Source organism: Nomascus leucogenys, chromosome 13, assembly GCF_006542625.1.
Source record: "Nomascus leucogenys isolate Asia chromosome 13, Asia_NLE_v1, whole genome shotgun sequence".
NCBI classification, from domain to species: domain Eukaryota; kingdom Metazoa; phylum Chordata; class Mammalia; order Primates; family Hylobatidae; genus Nomascus; species Nomascus leucogenys.
In genome coordinates, this window is record NC_044393.1 from 73,983,264 (window position 1) to 74,007,554 (window position 24,291).

Genomic DNA, 24,291 nt, shown 5'->3' on the forward strand with positions numbered 1-24,291 from the left:
AAATGAAGACAGAAATAAAGACGTTCTTTGAAACCAATGAGAACAAAGACACAACATACCAGCATCCCTGGGACACATTTAAAGCAGTGTTAGAGGGAAATTTATAGCACTAAATGCCCAAAAGAGAAAGCAAGAAAGATCTAAAATGGACACCCTAACATCACAATTAAAAGAACTGGAGAAGCAAGAGCAAACAAATTCAAAAGCTAGCAGAAGGCAAGAAATAATTATGATCAGAGTAGAACTGAAGGAGATAGAGATATAAAAAACCCTTCAAAAAATCAATGAATCCAGGAGCTAGTTTTTTGAAATGATCAACAAAATTGACAGACTGCTAGCAAGGCTAATAAAGAAGAAAGGAATCAAACAAACGCAATAAAAAATGATAAAGGGAATATCACCACCGATTCCACAGAAATACAAACTGCCATCAGAGAATACTACAAACACTTCTACGCAAATAAACTAGAAAATCTAGAGGAAATGGATAAATGACTGGACACACACACCCTCCCAAGACTAAACCAGGAAGAAGTTGAATCCCTGAATAGACCAATAACAGGTTCTGAAATTGAGGCAATAATAGCCTACCAACCAAAAAAAGTTCAGGACCAGATGGATCCACAGCCGAATTCTACCAGAGGTACAAAGAGGAGCTGGTACCATTCCTTCTGAAACTATTCCAATCAATAGAAAAAGAGGGAATCCTCCCTAACTTATTTTATGAGGCCAGCATTATCCTTATAACAAAGCCTGGCAGAGACACAACAAAAAAAGAGAATTTTAGACCAATATCCCTGATGAACATCAATGCGAAAATCCTCAATAAAGTACTGGCAAACCGAATCCAGCAGCACATCAAAAAGCTTACCCAACAGAATCAAGTTGGCTTCATCCCTGGGATGCAAGGCTGGTACAACATACACAAATCGATAAACGTAATCCATCATATAAACAGAAACAAAGATAAAACACCACAAGATTATCTCAACAGATGCAGAAAAGGCCTTTGACAAAATTCAATAGCCCTTCACGCTAAAAACTCTCAATAAACTAGGTATTGATGGGATGTATCACAAAATAATAAGAGCCATTTATGACAAACCCACAGCCAGTATCATACTGAATGGGCAAAAACTGGAAGCATTCCCTTTGAAAACTGGCACAAGATAGGGATGCCCTCTCTCACCACTCCCATTCAACATAGTGTTGGAAGTTCTGGCCAGGGCAATCATGCAGGAGAAAGAAATAAAGGGTATTCAATTAGGAAAACAGGTAATTGAAGTCAAATTGTCCCTGTTTGCAGATGACATGATTGTATGTTTAGAAAACCCCATCGTCTCAGCCCAAAATCTCCTTAAGCTGATAAGCAACTTCAGCAAAGTCTCAGGATACAAAGTCAATGGGCAAAAATCACAAGCATTCCTATGCACCAATAACAGACAAACAGAGAGCCAAATCATGAGTGAACTCCCATTCGCAATTGCTTCAAAGAGAATAAAATACTTAGGAATCCAACTTACAAGGGATGTGAAGGACCTCTTCAAGGAGAACTACAAACCACTGCTCGACGAAATAAAAGAGGACACAAACAAATGGAAGAATATTCCATGCTCATGGATAGGAAGAATCAGTATCATGAAAATGGCCATACTGCCCAAGGTAATTTATAGATTCAATGCCATCCCCATCAAGCTACCAATGACTTTCTTCACAGAATTGGAAAAAACTACTTTAAAGTTCATATGGAACGAAAAAAGAGCCCTCTTTGCCAAGACAATCCTAAGCAAAAAGAACAAAGCTGGACGCATCACACTACCTGACTTCAAACTATACTACAAGGTTACAGTAACCAAAACAGCATGGTACTGGTACCAAAACAGAGATATAGACCAATGGAACAGAACAGAGCCCTCAGAAATAATACCACACATCTACAACCATCTGATCTTTGACAAACCTGACAATAACAAGAAATGGAGAAAGGATTCCCTATTTAATAAATGGTGCTGGGAAAACTGGCTAGCCATACGTAGAAAGCAGAAACTGGATCCCTTCCTTACACCTTATACAAAAATTAATTCAAGATGGATTAAAGACTTACGTGTTAGACTTAAAACCATAAAAGAAACCCTAGAAGAAAACCTAGGCAATAGCATTCAGGACATAGGCATGGGCAAGAACTTCATGACTAAAATACCAACCTACAGAATGGGAGAAAATTTTTGCAATCTACCCATCTGACAAAGGGCTAATATCCAGAATCTACACAGAACTTAAACAAATTTATAAGAAAAAAATCAAACAACCCCACCAAAAAGCAGGTGAAGGATATGAACAGACATTTGTCAAAAGAAGACATTTATGCAGCCAAAAAACACATGAAAAAATGCTTATCATCACTGGCCATGAGAGAAATGCAAATCAAAACCACAATGAGATACCATCTCACAACAGTTGGAATGGCGATCATTAAAAAGCCAGGAAACAACAGGTGCTGGAGAGGATGTGGAGAAATAGGAACACTTTTACACTGTTGTTGAGACTGTAAACTAGTTCAACCATTGTGGAAGACACCGTGGCGATTCCTCAAAGATCTAGAACTACAAAACACCATTTGACCCAGCCATCCCATTACTGGGTATATACCCAAAGGATTATAAATCATGCTACTATAAAGACACATGCACACATATGTTTATTACAGCACTATTCACCATAGCAAAGACTTGGAACCAACCCAAATGTCCAACAATGATAGAATGGATTAAGAAAATGTGGCACATATACACCATGGAATATTATGCAGCCATAAAAAATGTTGAGTTCATGTCCTTTGTAGGGACATAGATAAAGCTGGAAACTATCATTCTGAGGAAACTATTGCAAGGACAGAAAACCAAACACCGCATGTTCTCACCCATAGGTGAGAACTGAACAATCAGAACACTTGGACACAGGGTGGGGAACATCACACACTGGGGCCTGTCATAGGGTGGGGGGAGGGGGGAGGGATAGCATTAGGAGAAATACCTAATGTAAATGAAACTTAATGGGTGCAGCACACCAACGTAGCATATGTATATGTATGTAACAAAACTGCACGTTGTGCACATGTACCCTAGAACTTAAAAGTATAATAAAAAATAAAATAAAATAATGTCTTATTCATGTGTATATTTCATATAAATGGCTGCCAGAGGCTTCTGTTCATAGTGTTCAACAAATATCTGGTGAATTAATGAATTAACACTGGCAAAAACTGAAGCACAGAACTAAACAAAGAGGGAAAAAATAAATGGCTCTTAGGATCCAGTTTCCATGAATCATAATGGCTTTTAAAACATTCAAGTACACAGAGGATAAGAAAAATATATAACAGGTAATACTTTGTATAAACACTCATTAGATCGAATTGAAAATGGTATTTTATATGGGGTGTTCTAAGCTTCTGAGAAAAGCATACTGAAGCCATTCAAACAAGAATTGGAATTACCTAGTTCTGTGCCAAGAGTATATTCTGACATGCCACAGTAGATGTTTAACTCAATTGGGTGAAAAAAGTTAGGAGACCAGACCGGAGAAAAAATACTATGCTACAAAAAGTGAGAAGGCTTTATCAATGCATATACGAGTTATAAAACTAAAAACACATTTGGAATCACTGAAATCTTTAAACTAATTTAAGATACTTAAATATTAGCAAATGGGTCATTTCCCTTTTGTGTCTGTACTACCTGTCATCCCTGTCACACTGCCTTACAAAGAGTACGCTCCCTTGTCATTAAACAATTCCCTGTTTAGTATAGCCAAATAGAATATTTACTGCAAACCAGTCTCAGAGAAGAAAAATGAAGTCAGTAAAGGTCTTAACAATAAGAAGTGTTCTTCAAAAAATCAACAATGAACTTAACTGCTTCACCCTCCGCAAAATTAAGGCCACATACTGTATGATTCTACCTAAAAGATCGGAGGTTGCCAGAGGTTAGGGAAAGGGAGGGATGACTAGGCAGAGCTCAGAGGATTTATAGGGCAGTGGAAAATACTCTATAAGGTACTATAATGACAGATATATGTCAAAATACATTTTTCAAAACTCATAGAATGTACAACACCGAGAGTAAACCCTAATGTAAACCATGGAATCTGAGTGATAATGATGTCATTGCAGGTTCACCAACTGTAATACCACTCTGGTGAGGGAACGTTGACAGCAGAAGAGGCTATGCATAACTGCAGGTAGAGAATGTGAGGGAAATCTCTCTACCTTTCTCTCAATTTTGCTGTGAACTTAAAACTTTTTTTAAAAAAGTATTTTTTAAAAAACCAAAGCTTTAAACTGTATTTTTAAAAGTGTATCAGATTATTTATTTGCATATTAACAAATATGGCTTTTATATGTTAGTACCTCCTAATAAAGGAAACAGTCAGTGGTGAAATAAGCAAATCGACAGGCAAATAATAGCATAAACTACAGGACTCGTGTATTAGTTTGCTAATTTTTAATAAATAATACATCAGAAATTCTCAAGTCATTACACTTAGTGGGCAAGAAAAGGGCATTGAAAATATAACATAACTGATAATCCAAAATGAAAAACACTTATTGGACTTTAACAAGCATTAAATAATTTTTCTATATTGACCTTACAAATCTTGTTAGGTTATCATATTTTAAAATATTTTTCAAGAGCAAGGGTACAGGCAGAAACCAGGGACCTGACGGCATTGACAGTACAGTGACTGACAGAAAATGTTTCTCTATAAAAATGTATTTCATGAGCATTTGCATGTACTGGGTTGAGTAGTACCAAGGTCACAATTGGAAGTAATGTATGTGAATAATATTAGCATTAAAAACCAAAATTCTTAAATTGCCTACAAATCGCTGTATGATTTGACACCTACCCACCTCACCAGCCACATCAGCCACATATTGTGTGACTCACTCTGGTATTCTGTCTTCTCAAAATTCATTAAATATTCCAGGATGCTTGCTCAAGGCCTCTGTATATGCTATTCTCTCTTTGCAATCTATAACCCAAGTACCCCGTGATCATTTTTCCATTACTCTTCTCATTCTACTATTCAATATTCATAGTTACATATCATATCTGGATAAAATAATTATGTAATAATTGTTTAATTCTTCTCCATGGGACACTATGCTCTATGAGGGCAAGGTCCATGACTGTCTTATTCACTGCTATATCTCCAACATCTGTCATCGAATACAAAAACACTTAACAAATGTTTGGACAACTAAATAAATAATCAAAGATATTAATATTCATACATATGTAGATAGTATACCTTCACGAATCTTAAAATAAAATAAACTGTACAACTACTACAAAACTTACTTCATAGACTGTTAGCATTTTAGAACTTAAAAGGACCTTAGAGACCATATAACCAAACATCTTCATCTTTCAGATAAGAAAATAAGGGCCAGAGAGAATAAATAAATGGTCTAAGATCACATAGAGTTAAATAGCTATGAACGAAAACAAGAATCCAAATCTCCTGACTTTCAAAACAGGCACCACTCTAATTCCTCTTTCAGAACTAACTCTAACAGGCATACAGGGAGAAAAAAAGGTATTAATAAGTGTCTTTATTTTTGACAGTTTTGTGGTAATTTTTTTTAACTTTCAGAATACTTTGGAAAAGTCTTTCCTCATATTTTATGTCCACGTATTAAATGTTAAAACTGACTTTAAAATGTGAAAACTAAAACAGAAAATGTCTCATACAGAGGAAGGCTTAATTACAGCATGTGTATTTCTGCAAAATATATCACATTAGTCTACCAAAGCAAGGATTAAAATCTTGTTAAAATTCATTTTAGTGTTTTAGGATTATTGTATTCAAATACAACCCTACCCTTAAGGGAACAAGCAAATGGCAAAGAAGGGTTTAAGAATCAAATTGGAGAAAACTCATTCCTTTAAGCAAAAAGTTTTACCTTTGGGTTGGAACAATCTTCAACCTTGATACTTTAATAAATGGGTATATTAGACCCTCAAATAATCAGCATTTCTGGGTTTTAAATCCAGAAATAATTTAAAGTAAATGTGACCTCAGTCTTTACATCACATTTTAAAAGCAAGAAACCTTGACTTAACATTATTAACAACCTCTGTTATCTGACAGGTACTAATTAACTAGTATAGTTCTATTCTATTTTAATGAATACCTATTTTAAATGTATTTCAATAGCAGAAAACACTTCACATGCCAGGTAAAACACTAATACCTAATGTAATGTACATGTTTTGTAGATGTACTATACATGTTTTGTTAATTCATATCATAACCCTTTTATACTGTTTCTCAAATAAACATTTAATGTAAAAATCTTAAAGGATAAAGGTGAAATATATTTAAAATATAAACAAATTGATCTCTGATATTCAATAGCATGTATTTACTTTTAAAACACATCTCTAAAATATCCAAGATATATTAGGTAAAAATAAAGCAACTTGCAAAACAGATAGTTACTTGGTGAAAAATATGCACATACAGGCTTATCCATGCCCACAGACACACATAAAAGCATGTGCACATATATATACACACATATAAAAAACCTGGAAGGGTACTAAAAAAAGCATAGCAGTGTTTTTTACCTGAAGAATGGGACTGGGAAATGGCAGGGGATTCAGTGGGAATGAGGGGACTTTTGCTTTTCAGTTTATAGCCTGCCATACTGTCTGAATGTTTTTAAATCATGACTACACAAAAACAACAAAATCTTCTCAGACAAATATTTGCAAGATTGTCAAGTCCATAATACCACCATGAGGTAAGAAAAAAAAGGTGTGGAGATAGAGTGGTTTCTCTACTTAGATTCTAAGCCCTTTAACAACTGTTAGCCTTAGAGGGTTATCTTCATAATAAAAGTGCTAATCACCATCATCACAGAGGGTTAATAGTTAATACTTAAATGAAAAACATATACGAAGACACTTTGCAATCTGTAAGATTTCATACAAATATAGTATTATTAGTAAAATTTTAATTCTGAAAAACACTGGTTAAATGTTAAAAATTGGCTTTAATAAACGTTTGAAAAAGAAACAGTGGTTTTTACTATCTAACGGCTCTTTAAATATAGACCTTATTTGCTACTGAACTATGTAAAATAAACAAAGGATAGGAAAAGAAACAGAAAAATAAGTTCTCTAATCTCCTTACCTCACAAGAAATTAGAATTTGCATCTCTTTACATCATACCTCAAAACATCTAAAATGTTAACTAGAAAAACCCTTTAAGTTATGAATTCCCAACAAACATAAACACACATAAGTGTGTAACAGACAGGTATACAATCAGACACACCCTAAGAGTAATGAGAAAAAGCATAACATTTATACACTCAGATAAATTTTTAAATATATTCATACAAATATAATGTACACACACCTCTCTCAGAGCAACTCTACCTACATTTACCCCAACATTATTTTCTGTATTGTGTTAAAACAAATGTTTCAAAAATTCTTTAGTGAATGAGATCTTGTATTCATATTAGCACCTGACATTTATTTAACATTCATAAATGCAAAATTTTTATAAGATACCAACACTGAATTCTTAATAATTTAGAAATGTCATCTAAAATATTAATTATTTTAACTAAGCTGAAATAAAGTCTTGCCTTCAAGGGAAAGAATAATACAAATAGCAGTAATGACAGCAGACCTTTACTGGGGCCACCAACTAACAAAAGCACCTTATCAAAATAGTTATTTACAAAGGGATTCGTTTGGAGCAATTAATTCCTGACATCACCTCAAGCAGGCATGATTATGTGTATATGCACTCATGCTTTTTTTCTATTTTATTTCCTAGTGTCCTTCTCTGATGACTGTCAAAAGACTTCTTTGTAGTATATTTGTCTCTAGAATTTTTGTGCTACATCAACTAGGTTAGAACTATATTTCAATCAGTATTTTAAAAATTTTATCAGCAATCAATCTCAGAGAAATGGTCCGATGATTTGTACTATGAGCTTTAGGACATGAACTGTATGGCAAATGCGTTACTTCCCTAAATGCTAAAGCAAGATTTTAAGATATACCACTGATTAGTAACAGCACTGCACATGGAAAACTAACACAACACTGATTTTCCCTTTCTTTGTTCAAAGTTGAAGTGAGAAAAAAAATTAACTGATTTAACAGTTCTTCACAGCAATTTGAGCAAAAAAGATAAAATCTGAGTTTGACAATGTATCACAAAATTCTTGTAACAAGAAAATAAAAGCAGATGTTCTAACAGTTTGCTTGAAATGGATCTTTATTCCAGACCCCATAGGTTTTACAAAAATGGTACCATTTCTCAAGGGCACTGAATTATTTATAAACCACCACAATTTCTGCAACTACTGTATGTCATAGCTATTCAGAATTCTCAGCTAATCCAAAACCCTTACTTTATATTTGATTAAATTTGAATCTGGCAACATTCAATGTTACTCAAGGGCCAATAATTAACTGAAGAAAAGCAGGGATGAGAAAATAAACTACTGGGCTCAGGGTTCAGATGTCCTCACTCTACTCTCTTCTTCCTCACTGAGGCTGTATCTAATTACAATAATAGTAATGACAATAATAATAGTTGCTATGTACTGAGTTCCCACTATGTGCTAGTAGTGGCTATATTCTGTCTTGAGTCCTTTCAACAATCCAGAAAGGCAGGTATCATTACCTCCATCTTTAAAATTGGGGGAAAAAAAAAGCTCAATGGAATTAAGGGTTTTACTCCAAGTCACACCTGCTGGGTTTTAGATACCCTGAGCCTCCCCTTGCCATATATGAAACATACACTCACACTGCAGAGCCTTTGTACTTGGCTAAGTTCTGTTCTAGAACACTTTTACTTCAAATATCTGAAAGATCACTTCACATCACTTCTTTTAAGTCTCTCATCAAATGTTACTTGTCAGTCTTTTCTTCACCATCAGATAAATATATACCTTCCCTCCCCTTCTCACGTTTACAGTTCTGCCTTATATTCTCCATAGCACTGTTTCCAACTAGAAAAGGTATATATTTACTTTTTTTGGTTTATTGTCTTTCTTCCCTAGAACATATGCTGTATAATGACAACTTTGTTTGGCTCATCGGTGTCTAGGAATAGGGCCTGGCTCCTCATAGGTATTCAATATATTGTTTAATAAGTGTGTGAATGGCTTAATGAATACATGCAAATTCTCCTATTTCCTTTAGGAAGCACAGATGTATTCAGAGTAATATTTCAAATACAAAAGACTAGCAAGGTATACTGCAGAGGCTCCAGTTCCAGAAAGCCAACAGATGACCACAGCCTCAAAAGATAAGATACTCCCCAGAATGCCAGGACCACTGTATTAGTCCGTTTTCAAGCTGCTAAGACATACCCGAGACTGGGCAATTTACAAAAGAAAGAGGTTTATTGGTCTTACAGTTCCACGTAGCTGGGGAGGCCTCATAATCAAGACGGAAGGCAAGGAAGAGCAAGTCACATCTCATGTGGATGGCAGTAGGCAAAGAGAGAGCTTGCCAGAAAAACTCTCGTTTATAAAATCATCTGATCCCGTGAGACTCCTTCACTATAATGAGAACAGCCGAGGAAAGACCCGCCTCCATAATTCAATCACCTCCCACCAGGTTCCTCCCATGACACATGGGAATTGTGGGAGTTACAATTCAAGATGAGATTTGGGTGGGGACACAGCCAAACCCTATCAACAACCATCAGTACTGTATTTCTTCTTTGAGGATACCCTAAATCAAATCACCTATTTTTTTAATTGAATTGCTTATCTTTTTGTTGTTGAATTTAAGAAGTCCTTTATGTATCCCGGATAGCAAATCCTCATTAGATATATGATATGCAAATATTTTCTCCCACTCTAAAAAAATTTTTACAAAAAATTTTTACATTTTTATGAAGCTTAATTTATCAATTTTTCCTTCATTGCTCATCCCTTTTGTATCATATCTAATAATCCACTGCCAAATCCAAGCTCATGAAGATTTGCCTCTGTATCTCTGAAGGATTTTATGGATTTAGCTCTTATATATAGATGCTTAATCCATTTTAGTTAAATTTTGTATATAATGTAAGGTAAGAATCTAATTTCATTCTTTTGCATGTGGAAATCCAGTTGTCTTATTATTATTTGCTGAAAAGACAAATGGTCATTTTTAAATAGAGATAGTTTTACTCCTTCCCTTCTAATTTGAATGTCTTTTATTTCTTCTTCTTATTTAACTGTTTTTGCCATTGACTGAACATGTGATCCTTGTCAAAAAATTACTTAGCCATAGAAGTATGGGTTTACTGTAATCCCAGCACTTTGGGAAGCCGAGGTGGGTGAATCATGAGGTCAGGAGATCGAGACCATCCTGGCTAACACGGTGAAACCCCGTCTCTACTGAAAATACAAAAAATTAGCAAGACATGGTGGCATGCGCCTGTAGTCCCAGCTACTCGGGAGGCTGAGGCAGGAGAACTGCTTGAACCCAGGAGGCAGAGGTTGCAGTGAGCCAAGATCACGCCACTGCACTCCAGCCTGGGTGACAGAACGAGACTCTGTCTCAGGAAAAAAAAAAAAAAAAAAGAGTATGGGTTTATTTCTGGACTCAATTGTACTCCACTGATCTCTGTCTATCCTTATGCCAGCACCACTGTTTTGATTACTGTAGCTCTGTGATAAGTTTTGAAACTGGGAAGCCTGAGTACTCAGACTTTGTTGTTCTTTTTTAAGGTTGTTTTCGCAATTTGAAGCCCCTTGAAATTTCATACAAATTTGGGGATTGGTCTTTACATTTCTGCAGCAAAGTTTTATAATTCTGATGGGGACTGTCTTGAATCTATAGATTATCTTAGGTAGTACTGACAGCTTAATATATCAAGTCTTTCTACACAAGTTTCTGCTATGTACAAGGCACTAACCATGGAATGTACCAAAAAAAGAAAAAAGAATAAAAGTCCTTCTTCCGACACATAGTTAGCCCTGTATCTGCAAGTTTTGCATCTGCGAATTCAACCAACTCAGACTGAAAAATATTCAGAAAAAAGTTTTTTAAAAAATTATACTACAACAATAAATAATACAAATTTAAAAATTTATAGTCTAGCTATTTAGATAGCATGGACATTGCATTAGGCATTATAAATAATCTAGAGATGATTTAATGTCAATGGTAGGGGGAATACACATGGGTTATATGCAAATATTTTGCCATTTTATATAAGACTTGAGCATCCACAGATTTTTATATCCATAGGGGGCTCCGGGAACTAATTTCACGCATATACAGAGAAACAACTGTAACTCAATTTTCTACAAGTATCTGTTACTTAATAAATGTATTTATATTTAATTTATTCAGACAATTAATTTATTTCTCATAACTTCCTTTATGCTCTACCACCTTAACTTGCTTTTTCTCCATACCACATTTCTACCTAATATTACTTTATGTAATTATTCATTGCATTTCCTCATTCCCCTAAAATGTAAATTCAATAAGGCAAGAACTAAGTTTTGTTCACAGCTATAACCCCAGCACCTAGAACAGTGTCTGATATTTAGTAGTCAGTAGTTGTAGAATTTTGTAGTTTGTTTCCCATTTATTGCTCCAGACTGTTCTAACCAACCACAGGCTTCAGATGAGATCTACTTTTGTCCCTAAGTGTTACAAAGTAGCCCTTCCTAGCTTACCATGATTACTTGAGGACTATATGGAGAAAGAATTCTCCCTATGTAAGAACAACACCTAGGTAACAAGTACATCTATGTAACAAGTACATCTATGTAACATGTTAAAAGCCAAGTTTTAAGACAGTTAAGCTGTTAAGATGTTTAAGTCACATAAGTGAAACTAGAAGCAGTTAGCTACTGCAATGGTCTAGATATGAGAGTAAAGGGCTATGAAGTAGAATAGAAGAAATGGGAGGGAAAGGGAAGGGATATTTGGGAAAAACTTTGCTAGAGGAAAGACTAATTTTTCATTCTATAGATTTTCATACTACTATTAATGTACTACCTGTCAGAAATCATTTATATGTATGTGTGTGTATGTAGGTACATGCACATATATATATGTGTGTGTATATATATATATATGAAGTCACATATTTATATATTACAGGCAAAAAGTAGAAATAGTTTGCTTATACTATATACCTTGTAGTCCAATCTGCAAAACAGCTGTTTTATTTCCACGATAAGTTAAAGAAGAGATAAGTGAAAGTTTTCCCTGAAATGAGAAAAAAAAATAGTTACAAAGAGGAGTCAAAGGAGTTTATAATAAAACCAAGACAGAAATAAAAATTAGAATTTTTTATAGCAACAGTTTTATCTTTCAAGAAGTCAAAGTACTGTGTTCAAGTAACTATTTTAAGACAAGAAACAGTGCTGAATTCGTTTCTCTAGAGAAAAATCAGGTCTACAAATACTTCAAGGTTTATAATATAATTTCTTAAGTAATCTTGTTAGTTAAGTACTATCAGTTCCTTATTTTGCAGATAACTAGATCAACTTTCCCTAGCTTTCTTTTAATCTGTAAATTGTTCTCTACAAAACAATAAATGATGTTTGCTCCTAGAAAGAAATGAAAACTTAATAAAGAAAGATTTAGAAATGCAAAATGGAAATCTCATAAATATAGTGTGGACAAATCAACAGATTAAGACACAAGTACGGTTTAGTCTTTGTTCAGCTTCTGTAACTAACCAGCTCTGTCAGTTTAAAAAAAGTTACTTAATTAGAGTCTCAGATAAAATAAAGTGTTTAATCTGGATGGTTTATGTAAATAAAGTTTAAAAATAGATCCTATTAGCCTCCCAGGCTAATATTCCAGACTTTGATATAGCTAATAAAAAACACATCAATTTTACTTATAAAATAGGACTCAATTTTACTTATAGGAACATAAATAAAAATATAGTTATCAACAATGCATGATTCATAGTCAAAAGTAAAAGTAGTTACACTTAGAAGATAGAAAGCTGAAAAAAAGTGTCAACAATAAAAAGTTAAACAATCTGTAAATCTCAAAACTTTTCTTGACCCATCAGAGAGTTGAGGTCACAGGGCAACCAACTAAGCAGAAATCTGAGGAAAGCAAGGTACTTCTAATAAGAATAAAAAAGTTAAAGAAGAGATAAGTGAAAGATTTCCCTGAAATGAGAAAAAAAAAATAGTTACAAAGAAGAGCCAAAGTTTATAATCATACCAAGATACAAATAAAATTTTTATAGCAACTTGCTTACCTAAGGTAAATGACAAATGTTCCCAGACATCTCTAAGAAAAATTCATCTAACACTTTTAATGAATTGCTAGAGGCCAAGTATGGGGCAATGAAAACACATGGAGCCCCCAAGCTGCAAACACAGGGGAATTCATTCATTTACATGCGCTTCTCCACAGACCTAACAAGGTTCAGGACAGAAGTAGGGCAATGGCAGCAGCAGTTACTGCACGAAAGGCAGGAAACTCTGCTTGGCTCTTTCTCCTCTTTCTTTCAGAACAAAGGCCTTAAAATGCTGGGAGAAGGGCAAAAAAAACCATGTCAATCCAAGACCATTGGTGAAACCCACTGCAGCTGAAAGGCAAGAACAGAAAAAAACACCTTCTATCCCTGTTAGGGATGGGCAGGAACGGGTACACAGGTGTAAAGCCCAGACCTATACAGCTAGAGGCAAAGCAGGACCATTGAGAAGGCCCCACTCACAAGACCCAGGACCTACTGCTACCAAGACAGGCTTCATCAGAACAGAGAACATCTACCTATTAAAGGCTAAGCAGTACCTCGTAAAAAGTAACATGGTCTACTACTGGAAGAAAAGCCCTCGAGGAGGGAGGAGATTTTATCTGAGGCAAAGCACAATGGAAAGACCTAAAACTAAGGATGAGGAAGACAAGAGAAAAATCCTCTTGTCAACCATCTCCGATCCTACATACAAAGTAACTTTGAAGGAATATGAAGCCTCTAGTGCATTGAAGCACCAAAAACAACAACAAATCCCAAACCTAACTCTAACCCGACTAGATTAACTCAATGCACCAAACTAAAGGCCTAGCACAAAGAAAGACCTACACAAGCCCAGATATAAAAACCACCCCAGTTTCCACTGTCCTACACAAGACGTATAGCTTTGAACAATAACAACATGAGGCATACAAAAGAGGCAAGAAAAAATGCAAAGCAATCGAGAACCATAATCAGATTAAATGACATTAATCAAATTAAACTCAAAGCAGGTGCTTTTGTTCCTCTTGTATGTGATCCGACTAGAAGAAAAGTCTCAGAGTAGAGGGGATAATCAGAAAAAATATAAAGTTATAGTTATTGGAATGAGACACACTGGTTTTAGAACAATGAAAAGAGAGCAAAAAACACCTAGGCATGTAAGAAGACACTCCTAGCACCTGCGAAGGGGCCCTAGCACCTGGAGAAGAAAACTCTAGAACTTGGAAAGGGAATCCCTTAAGTCCCAAGAGGTGTAGGGGAGGGGAGGCATTAATCATCTTTGTCTTTCAGAACTCCAGGAACCTCCTTTTCCAAAGAAAAATGTTCTGGTGCTACTCTCAGAAACTACTGGGAAATTTGAAAGTAAATCAACTGCTAAGCCTACCTACCATGCGTCACCCAACTGCTCTAACCATGAGCCCACAGGGCATGGCCCAGCTCCTGCAGCTGGGATGCTGATTACTTCCAAATGCCGTCCATAACTAGGACAAATGGATTACTAAATTAAGACAAATTTAACGAACTGCCCTCAGGCAGTCTCTCTGAAAACCAGACCAAACCAAATTACCGGGACTAAACTAGGGGCCTTAGGAGACTACTAGCTAACTAACAACACAAGAGGCATTGTCAACCCATGCTGCCTGCCTATCTATTAACACATACTTCCTGGAGGGGGGACCAACAATTATAAACTGTTTGTTTTCAGGGTTGGCATGTGTGCCACTGGGACTGCGTTTCTTGTGTGAAAGGCAGAAACTAACCAAATAAACAGTGTGACTTGCACCCAGAGGTAGTAATAAGAAACATAAGAAACATTCAAGTCTTCAGTAAAAGACCTTTTTAGGTGATCATGCTATACGTTATGTCAACAGTTTTACCTACAATGGAAGTTATTCCATTAGAAAGGTGGCAGGAAATTTGTCCCTGCCCTTGTTGAAGTGAGCAAAGAAATCTGGAACCTGAGTTAAAAGACAAGCTTTGAAAATTAAAGGACACTGAGAGACTTCCAGAGAGACTGATGTCCCAGAATTACATGTTTACAATTCAAGAGATGAAATCTATAGCTATTCCCTTAAATTCCAAATGACGTATTTACATTAAGGAAATTAGGTTTCTCTCCCTCTCTCGGGAGGGGTAAAGCTGAACAGCTGCCCTATATAAACTCCTAGATGCATCATTTCAGCCTTCCTCTCTGAGAGTACAAGAAATCCCCTTCACATAGCAGGAAGACATCTGGCCCTCACTGCAACGATCTGAATGGGGAGGATGGGCAGGGAGCTATTGCTGAGAATAATATAATGATGTGGTGCTTAACAATAAATAGGGATACATTCTGAAAAATGTGTTATCAGGCAATTTCGTCTTTGTGTGAACATCAGAGTACGCCTAAACCAACCTGGATTGTATAGCCTACTATACACCGAGGCTATACAATATAGCTTATTGCTTTTAAGCTATAAACCTGTACAACATATATGGTATTGAATACTGTAGGCAATTATAAGACAATGGTAAGTATGTATGTATCTAAACATATACAAACCTAGAAAAAGTAGAGTAAAAACACAATACTATGATGTTATGGGATGGACCACCATCATATGTATGCAGTGCAGTGTTGACTGAGATGTTGTATATAGTGCATAACTGTAATGAGTCTGCCTGTATTCTAGAAATCCTGTTTGCTTTTAGGACAAAAATGAGTTAGTATAGATATAAAAAATGTAACACATCCTGTTATGGACTGAATTGTGTTCTCCCAAATTTCAGGTTGAAGCTCTAACCCTCAACAACTCTGAATTTGACTGTATTTGGAGACAGGGCCATTAAAGACGCAGTTTGGTTAAAAAGAGGCCATTAGAATGTGCCCTAATCCAGTCTGACTGGTGTCCCCAAAAGACAATGGGACACACAGAAAGACAACAGAGTCTCAGGTATGCACAGAGAAAAGGCCAGGTGAAGACACAGCGAGAAGGTGAGCATCTGCAAGCCAAGGAGAGAGACCTCAGAAGAAATCAATCCTGTGGCCACTTTGATACTGATCTTCTAGCCTTCGAACTATGAGAAAAGAAATGTTTAAGCCACCCAGTCTGTGGTACTTTGTTATGGCTGACCTGACAAACTAATACACCCTCTATAAAAACTGGGGATTTTCTAAGCTCAGTGCCCCTCAGATGTGCTACCAACTCCGTGTGCACATTATGTACCTGGCCCTGCCCCCATGGGACTTGGGAAGGAAAGAAGAACCAGTGCAAACATAAAGTTCATGTTCCCTGCTGTGCCAATAAGTAATATACTACCTAAATCTATTTGGGTGCCTTGCCTCCTTAACAGCTGAATCTAGAGAAGTGTAGCATGCCAACCTATGAGCTATATCACATACTGTTGCTTAGGAACTATTTGAACACTTGACATTTACTCAAATGAAATAAAAACCTATGTTCAGATAAAAATCTGTACATATATATTTACAGTTGCATTATTTACCATCACAAAAACTGGAAAGAATCCAAATATTCCTACATTGGGCAATGGATGAATAGGCTGCAACAAAATTCTAGTCACCAAAAGAAATACTAATGAAAAAAACAACCTGAAAGAATGTCATATGTATCATAGTAAGTGAAAGAAGCCAGATGCAAAAGGCTACATGCTGTATAATGCCATTTATATGAAATTCTTGAAAAACAAAAAAACAAGTGTCAGGAAATTAGTAAGCGGTCATGAGTGGTTAGAGTTGGCAAAACAGCTAATTATAAAATTTTGGAAGGTGATGAACTACTTGATTGTGATTGTGGTTACATACACATTTGCATGTATTCATCAAAACTCGCAGAAGTGTATGCAAAAAACAGAATGTAGCACTAAAATCCATTTAATAAAATTCAAAAAACATAGATATCTGCAGGCTAGAAAGGGTACGTAAGTACACAATAGAGAGCTGAAAAATTATTCAGATATGTAAAAGAACACAAATACTTCAATCTTTTTTTTAAAAAGTGAGCATTCTACATAACAATCTATTAACCATGAAAAATACATAAAAGCTATTTCCTAGTTTTAACCCTACTAGATACTAATGTGTTCACTTATAGCTAAAAGAATTCATTAATAAAAATGTTAAATTGGACAGGGGCGATGGCTCATGCCTGTAATCCCAGCACTTTGAGAGGTCAAGGTGGGAGGATTGCTTGAGGCTGGGAGTTTGAGACCAGCCTGGGCAACACAGAAAGATCCCGCCTCTATAAAAAAAAATTTTTTTTTAATTAGCTGGGTGTGGTGGCATGTGCCTATAATCCCAGCTACTTGGGAGGCTGAGGTAGGAGGATTCCTTGAGCCCAGGAGTTTGAGGTTACAATGAGCTACAATCATACCACAGCACTCCAGCCTGGGTGACAGAGCAAGATCTATCTCTTAAGCAAACAAATAAGAAAATGTTGAAATTGAAAAAATATTTCACTAAGTAGGAACAAAAATAAAATAAGAACTTAGCAAACTGTCATAGTATTTAACATTTCTATATCAAGCACACAAAACAATAAAAGTATGTCAAAACTAGATGCAGCTCGGAAATAATCAGTATTAATGATACGTCAAAAAGAAATCAAATCATAGCACTTTATTAATAAACACAAGTATACAAGAAATATCACACTGACCAAATGTAAAATAAGTTGAGAATGCTAACAAGCATGTGATAATCATTTAAATGCAATTAAGTAGAAAAGACCAACTGTAATTCATAAAACTTTATTTAATAAGAAAGAAAATTCCAGGAAATAGAAATAAAACTTGAAAAGAAATAAAAAGGTGAGTAAAATGTGTAACAAACAAATGTCTATACGAAGAATATAGACAAGCAAAACTGAAATGTAGATTTCTCTCTATTTATTATCAGATGCATTCTGTCCCTCACCCCAACTAAAATTTAAAAACTCACTAAAAATGCATCCAGAATATTGGATATGGCAGACAAAAGGTTCAGTGAACTCAAAGAGAGGGCAACAGAAATTACTCAACTGAAAATCCTCTCTGCCACACAAATAAAACACAAAATAAAGGAGAAAGGAACAGAATCTCAGAGATCTGTGTTACAGTATCAAACAGCCTAACACATGAACATACACACATAATTGGCATCCCAAAAAAGAGAAAAGGGTAATAATGTGGCAGAAAAAAAATATTTCAAGAAATATTATACAATAATTTCCCATATTTGATGAAAAACACTGAATGAATCCAAGAAGCTCAGTTACCCACAGAGAAGAAATTCAAAGAAAAAGCTTACTTAAGCACATGCCAGTCCAACTACTAAAACTAAAAGATAAAACAGAAAGGGCGCAGGAAAAAAATGCAAATCACATACGAAACAATAGAATCCAGAAAGCAGTGGACCGGTATCTCTATAGTCCTAAAAGAAAAAAAAAGTCAACACAGAATTCTATATCCAGTAAATATATCCTTGAAAACAAACATGAAATAAAGGCATTTTCAAATGAATGAAAGCTAAGAGAAGTTAGCTCCAGCTGAAATATATGAAATAGTAGATGTTTTTCACAATGAAGGGAAATAATGCCCAGATAAAAATGGATCTACAGGTAAAAATGAAGAACACCAGAAATGGTAAATATGTCAGTAAATATAAAGACTATATTTTTTCCTCTTTTAATTTCCTTAAAAGACGACTCATTGTTTAAAGCAAAAGTAGTAATATAACATAGAGTTTATAATACATGTACATGTAAAAGATATAACGAGAGTGAGTAAATGTAATTTCACTATTATAAGATTCTTATATTTGTCAAGTGGGAAGAAAAAGCAGGACATGAGAAATAACAAATGTAACATGGGGAGTGGTACAATAGTAGCTGTAAGTATACCTTAGTAAGGATGTATATTGTTAGTACTAGCATAACCACTAAAGGAACAAAACAGGTGTTGCTCGAAGGCAATGGTGAAAATAAAATAGAATAAAAAATATTTAACCCAAAAGAACTCAGGAAGGAGAACAAATTGTTTAACAGACAAACAAAACCATATCAATAATTATTTTACATAAATTGACTATGCTGATTAAATAGTGAGACTGTCAGACTGGATCAAAAAAGCATGACCCCATTATATGCTAAGAGATACTTAAAATACTAAACCATAAATAAGTTGAAAAAGAAAGGAAATGTTGATACACTCTTAATATAAAGGCCACACTACCACAGGCACCCAAAATCAAAGCCAAAGTATCTTAACCAACAACATATATACAACTTCAGAAAACATTTCTTTGCTACAAATGCAATTTCAAAAAAAACGGAACAAGCAATTGCTACACTAGATGCACAGATATCAAAGGAAGGGCATAGGAAACATGAAAAAGCAGGGAAATATGATATCACCAAAAGACCACAACAATTATCTAGCAATATATATCAATTAAAAAAATTCCTTGAAATGCCAGATAAAGAATCCAAAATAGTGATTTTAAAGAAGTTTAATGAGATGCAAGAGAAATCTGAAAACCAATACAAAGAAATCAGAAAATGAATTCAGGTTATGAATGAGAGATTTACCAATGAGACAGACATCTTTAAAAAAAGAAAAGAAAAGAAAATGGAAACCATGAATTAAAAAATTGAAGAAAATACAAAATATATTCAAAAGATTCAATAGCAGATTAGATCAAGCAAAAGAAAGAATCTCAGAACCTGAAGACAGAACGAAATTTTGAAATAATGCAGTCAGGCAAAAATAGCAAAAAGTATAAAAAGGAATGAGCAAAGCCTTTTGAGATGTCCAGGACTACATAAAGCAAACAAACATATGAATTATCAGTATTCCTAAGGGGGAAGAGAGATTAGAAAGTTTAAAAAACCTATTTAAGGAAATAATCAATGAAAACTTCCGAAGGCTAGCAAGAAAGTTAGACATCCAGATACAGGAGGCCCAGCTATCCCCAGGAAAATACACCGCAAAAAGGACTTCATCATAGCATATTATATTCAGAATGTATAAAGTCAAAGTTAAAAAAAAAAATCTTAAAATTACCAAGAGAAAAGCATCTATCTAGTCACCTATAAAGAAAACATTATAAAACTAATGACTTTTCAGCAGAAATCTTACAGTCCAGAAGAGAAAGAATGACATTCTCCAAGTGCTCAAAACAAACAAACAAAAAAAAACAGTAAGCCAAAATTTTATATCCTGCCAGAATAAGCTTAATAAATAAAAGAGATATAAAAAATTTCCCAGACAAGCAAACAATGCGGGACTCAGTAGAGAAAAAAAGTAGAAAGATCACAAATTAACACACTTAACACACTAGCATCACACCTCAATGAAACTAGAAAAACAAGAACAAACGAAACTCAAGAGTTAGCAGAAGCAAAGAAATAACAAAGATCAGAGCAGAACTAAATGAACAAGAATCCAAAAAAAAAAAAAAAAAACAAAATCCAAAGGATCAATGAAAAAAAAAGTTGGTTATTTAAACAGAGAAACAAATTGATGAACTACCAGCTAGACTAACCAAGAAAAGGAGAGAAAAGATCCAAATAAAATCAGAGAGGAAAAAGGAGACATTACAACTGATACCACAGAAATTCTAAAGGTAATCAGAGACTACTATGTATAACTACATGTCCATAAACTAGAAAACCAACAGAAAATGGATAAATTGCTGGAAACATACAACCTCCCAAGATTGACCCAGGAAGAAAGAGAATTCCTGAACAGATCAACGATGATAGCAACATTGTATCAGTAATAAAAAAAAATCCCAATAAAAGAAAGTCCAGGACCAGATGGATTCACAGCCTAGATGTACAAAACACAAAAAGAACTAACAGCAAACCACCTGAAACTATTCCAAAACTACTGAGGAGGGAATTCTCCCTAACTCATTCTACAAGGTCAGTATCACCCTGATATCAAAACCAGACAAAGACACACAAAAACAAAAACTACAGACTAGTATCTCTGATGACATCAATGCAAAATTATTAACAAAATACTAGCAAATTGAATCCAACAGCATGTCAAAAAGATCATACACCATGATCAAGTGAGATTTATCTCAGGGATGCAAGGATAGTTCAACATATGCAAATCAATAAGTGTTATACATCACATAAACAGAATTAAGGACAAAAACCAGACGATCATCCCAACAGATGAAGAAAAAGCATTTGATAAAATTCATCTTCCATTCATGACAAAAATCCTCAACAAACTAGACAGAGAAGGAACATCCCTCAACATAATAAAGGCCATATATGACAAATCTACAGCCAACATAATACTGAATTGGGGAAAAGCTGAAAAGATTCCCTCTAAGAATTGGAACAAGATAAGGATAACCTTTTTCACCACTCTTATTCAATATAGTATTGCAAGTCCTAGCCAGAACAATCAGGCAAGAGAAAAAAACAAAAGGCATCCAAATTGGGAAAGAAGTAGTCAAATTACCATAGTTGGCTAATGATATGATCTTGTATACAGAAAGCCCTCAAGACTCCACAAAAAATCTCTTAGGTTGGCAAATTAAGTAAAGCTTCAGGATACAAAATCAATGTACAAAAATCAGTAGTGTTTCTATACACCAATAAAAATCTAGCTGAGGACCAAATCAAGAATGCAATCCCATTTACAATAGCTACAAAAATAAAATAAAATACCTAGGAATATATTTAATTAACAAGGTGAAAGATCTCTGCAAGGAAAACGACAAAGGACGGATGAAAGAAATTGTAAACAACATAAAAAAATGGAAAAACATCCCATGCTCGTGGATCAGAAGAATTAATATTATTAAAATGAACATACTTCCCAAAGCTACAGGTTCAATGCAATCCTTGTCAAATTACTGATGTCATTCTTCACAGAATTAGAAAAAACAATTCTAAAGTTCATATGGAACCAAAAAAGAACCCAAATTGCCAAAGCAATCCTAATCAAAAAGAACAACGCTGGAGGTACACATTGCCTCACTTCAAAATGTATTACAAGGCTATAGCAACCAAAATAGCATGGTACTAGTATAAAAGTAGACACACAGATAAATGGAACAAAATAGAGAAACCAGAAATAAAGTCAAATACTTACAGCCAACTGATCTATGACAAAGATGGCAAGAACACTACACTGGGGAGAAGACACACTTTTCAATTAATGGTGCTGGGAAAACTGGATTGCCACCTGCAGAAGAGTGAAACTGGAACGTATATGTCACCATACACAAAAATAAACTTAAGACGGATTAAAGATTTGAATGTAAGACCCAAAACTATAAAAATACTAGAAGAAAACCTAGGAAAAACTCTTCTAGATATTGGTTTAGGCAAACAATTCATGACTAAGACCTCAAAAGCGTAGGCAATAAAAACACAAATAGACAAATGAAACTTAAGCTAAAAAGCTTCTGTGCTACAAAATAAATAATCAGCAGAATGAACAATCTCAGGAATGAGAGAAAATATTTGCAAACTATACATTCAACAGGGGACTAATATCCAGAATTTACAAGGTACTCAACCAAAAAAACCCCAAATAAGCCCATTAAAAAGTGGGCTAAGGACATGAACATTTTTCAGAAGAAGATAAACAAATAGCCAACAAGCACATGATAAAATGTTCAATATAACTAATCATCAGTAAAATGCAGATTAAAACCACAATGAAATATCACCTTACACCAATCAGAATGGGTATTAAAAAGACAAAAAACAGACATTGGGGTGCAAAGAAAAAGGAACTGTTATACACTGTCGGTGAGAATGTACATTAGTACAACCTCTATGGAAAACAGTATAATGAGTTTTCAAATAACTAAAAATAGAACTACCATTTGATCCAGCAATCCCACTACTGGGTATATACCCAAAGGAAAAGAAATCATTAAATAAAAAAGAGACCTGCACTCATATGTATACCACAGCAGTATTCAAAATCACAAAGATATGAAATCAACCAAAGGGTACATCGATGGAAGACTGCATTTAAAAAGTCATATATGTGCACAATACTATTTAGACATTAAAAAGAATGAAATTATGTCTTTCGCAGCAACATGGATAGAAATGGAGACCGTTATCTTAAGTGAAACAACTGAGACACAGAAAGAGAAATACTGCATGTTCTCACTCAAAAATGTGAGCTAAATAATGTGTACACACGGAAGCAGAGTGTACACAGATGCACAATGGAAACTTGGAGGGGTAAGGGATTAGGAGTGGAGTGGATGATGGGAGGTTGCTTCGTGGGTACAAGCTGCATTGCTCCAGTGACAGATGCACTGAAGGCCCTTACTTTACCACAGTGTTATATATCAACATATCAAAACTGCACTTGTTTCCCACACCTATTTACAAAATAAATTTTAAAAAATTTGTTTAAATTATCAAAAGTATCACAACTCATTTCTTGAAAGACATTTTCTGCTTTCATTTTTTCACCTGACATTCAATCCTCAAACTACTGAAAAATGAATTTGCCTCTTAGTGTTTAAGCAAAACTAATTTTTCCAAGTGATCAATAATTTCTTGGTTATTAGAATGAACAGATACTTTTCAGACCTTTGAGCATCTAACAGCAACATAATGCTCTGGTTAGTGGCAAAGACAATGGGAATGCAAATCACTGCTCAGCCACTTACCGGCTATCAGACCTTGAATAAATCACTTAACCTGTGTTTGTTTTCCAGCTATAAAACGAGAATAATACTGAGAGTTCTTAGGATTAAGAGATTACATATGCAAAGCATTTAGGAGAGTGCCTACTAGACAACAATCTATATAAGTGGTATTGAAACTTGCATTCTTACATATCAAAAACTCCTGAGTTTCTTCCTCCTTTTCTAGACCATCTCTGCTTCTTATTCATGCTACTTTCTTTCACTGACTCCTTCAACATGGTTCTCTTCTCTTCTATGCTTTGGCTCAAACCCATCTAAATGAGAGTCCCTTTGGGCTTCAAACTCCCCAATCCACTTGCCTACTGGACACTACTATTTATATACCTCTAAAGACCTTTCAAATATGACC

At 34.9% G+C, this 24,291-nt stretch overlaps 1 protein-coding gene across 7 annotated transcripts in view; it reads right to left on the bottom strand.

The window, feature by feature from the left end:
* The window catches only part of POT1 (protection of telomeres 1), a 107,215-nt gene that overhangs the window by 80,708 nt on the left and 2,216 nt on the right, over nucleotides 1-24,291 (bottom strand). For all 7 annotated transcript variants that reach the window (XM_003261278.2, XM_030826235.1, XM_030826230.1 and 4 more), the window contains exon 3: nucleotides 12,189-12,261. The gene's annotated coding sequence lies outside the window, so the exon portion shown is untranslated. The remainder of the gene's footprint in view (nucleotides 1-12,188; nucleotides 12,262-24,291) is intronic.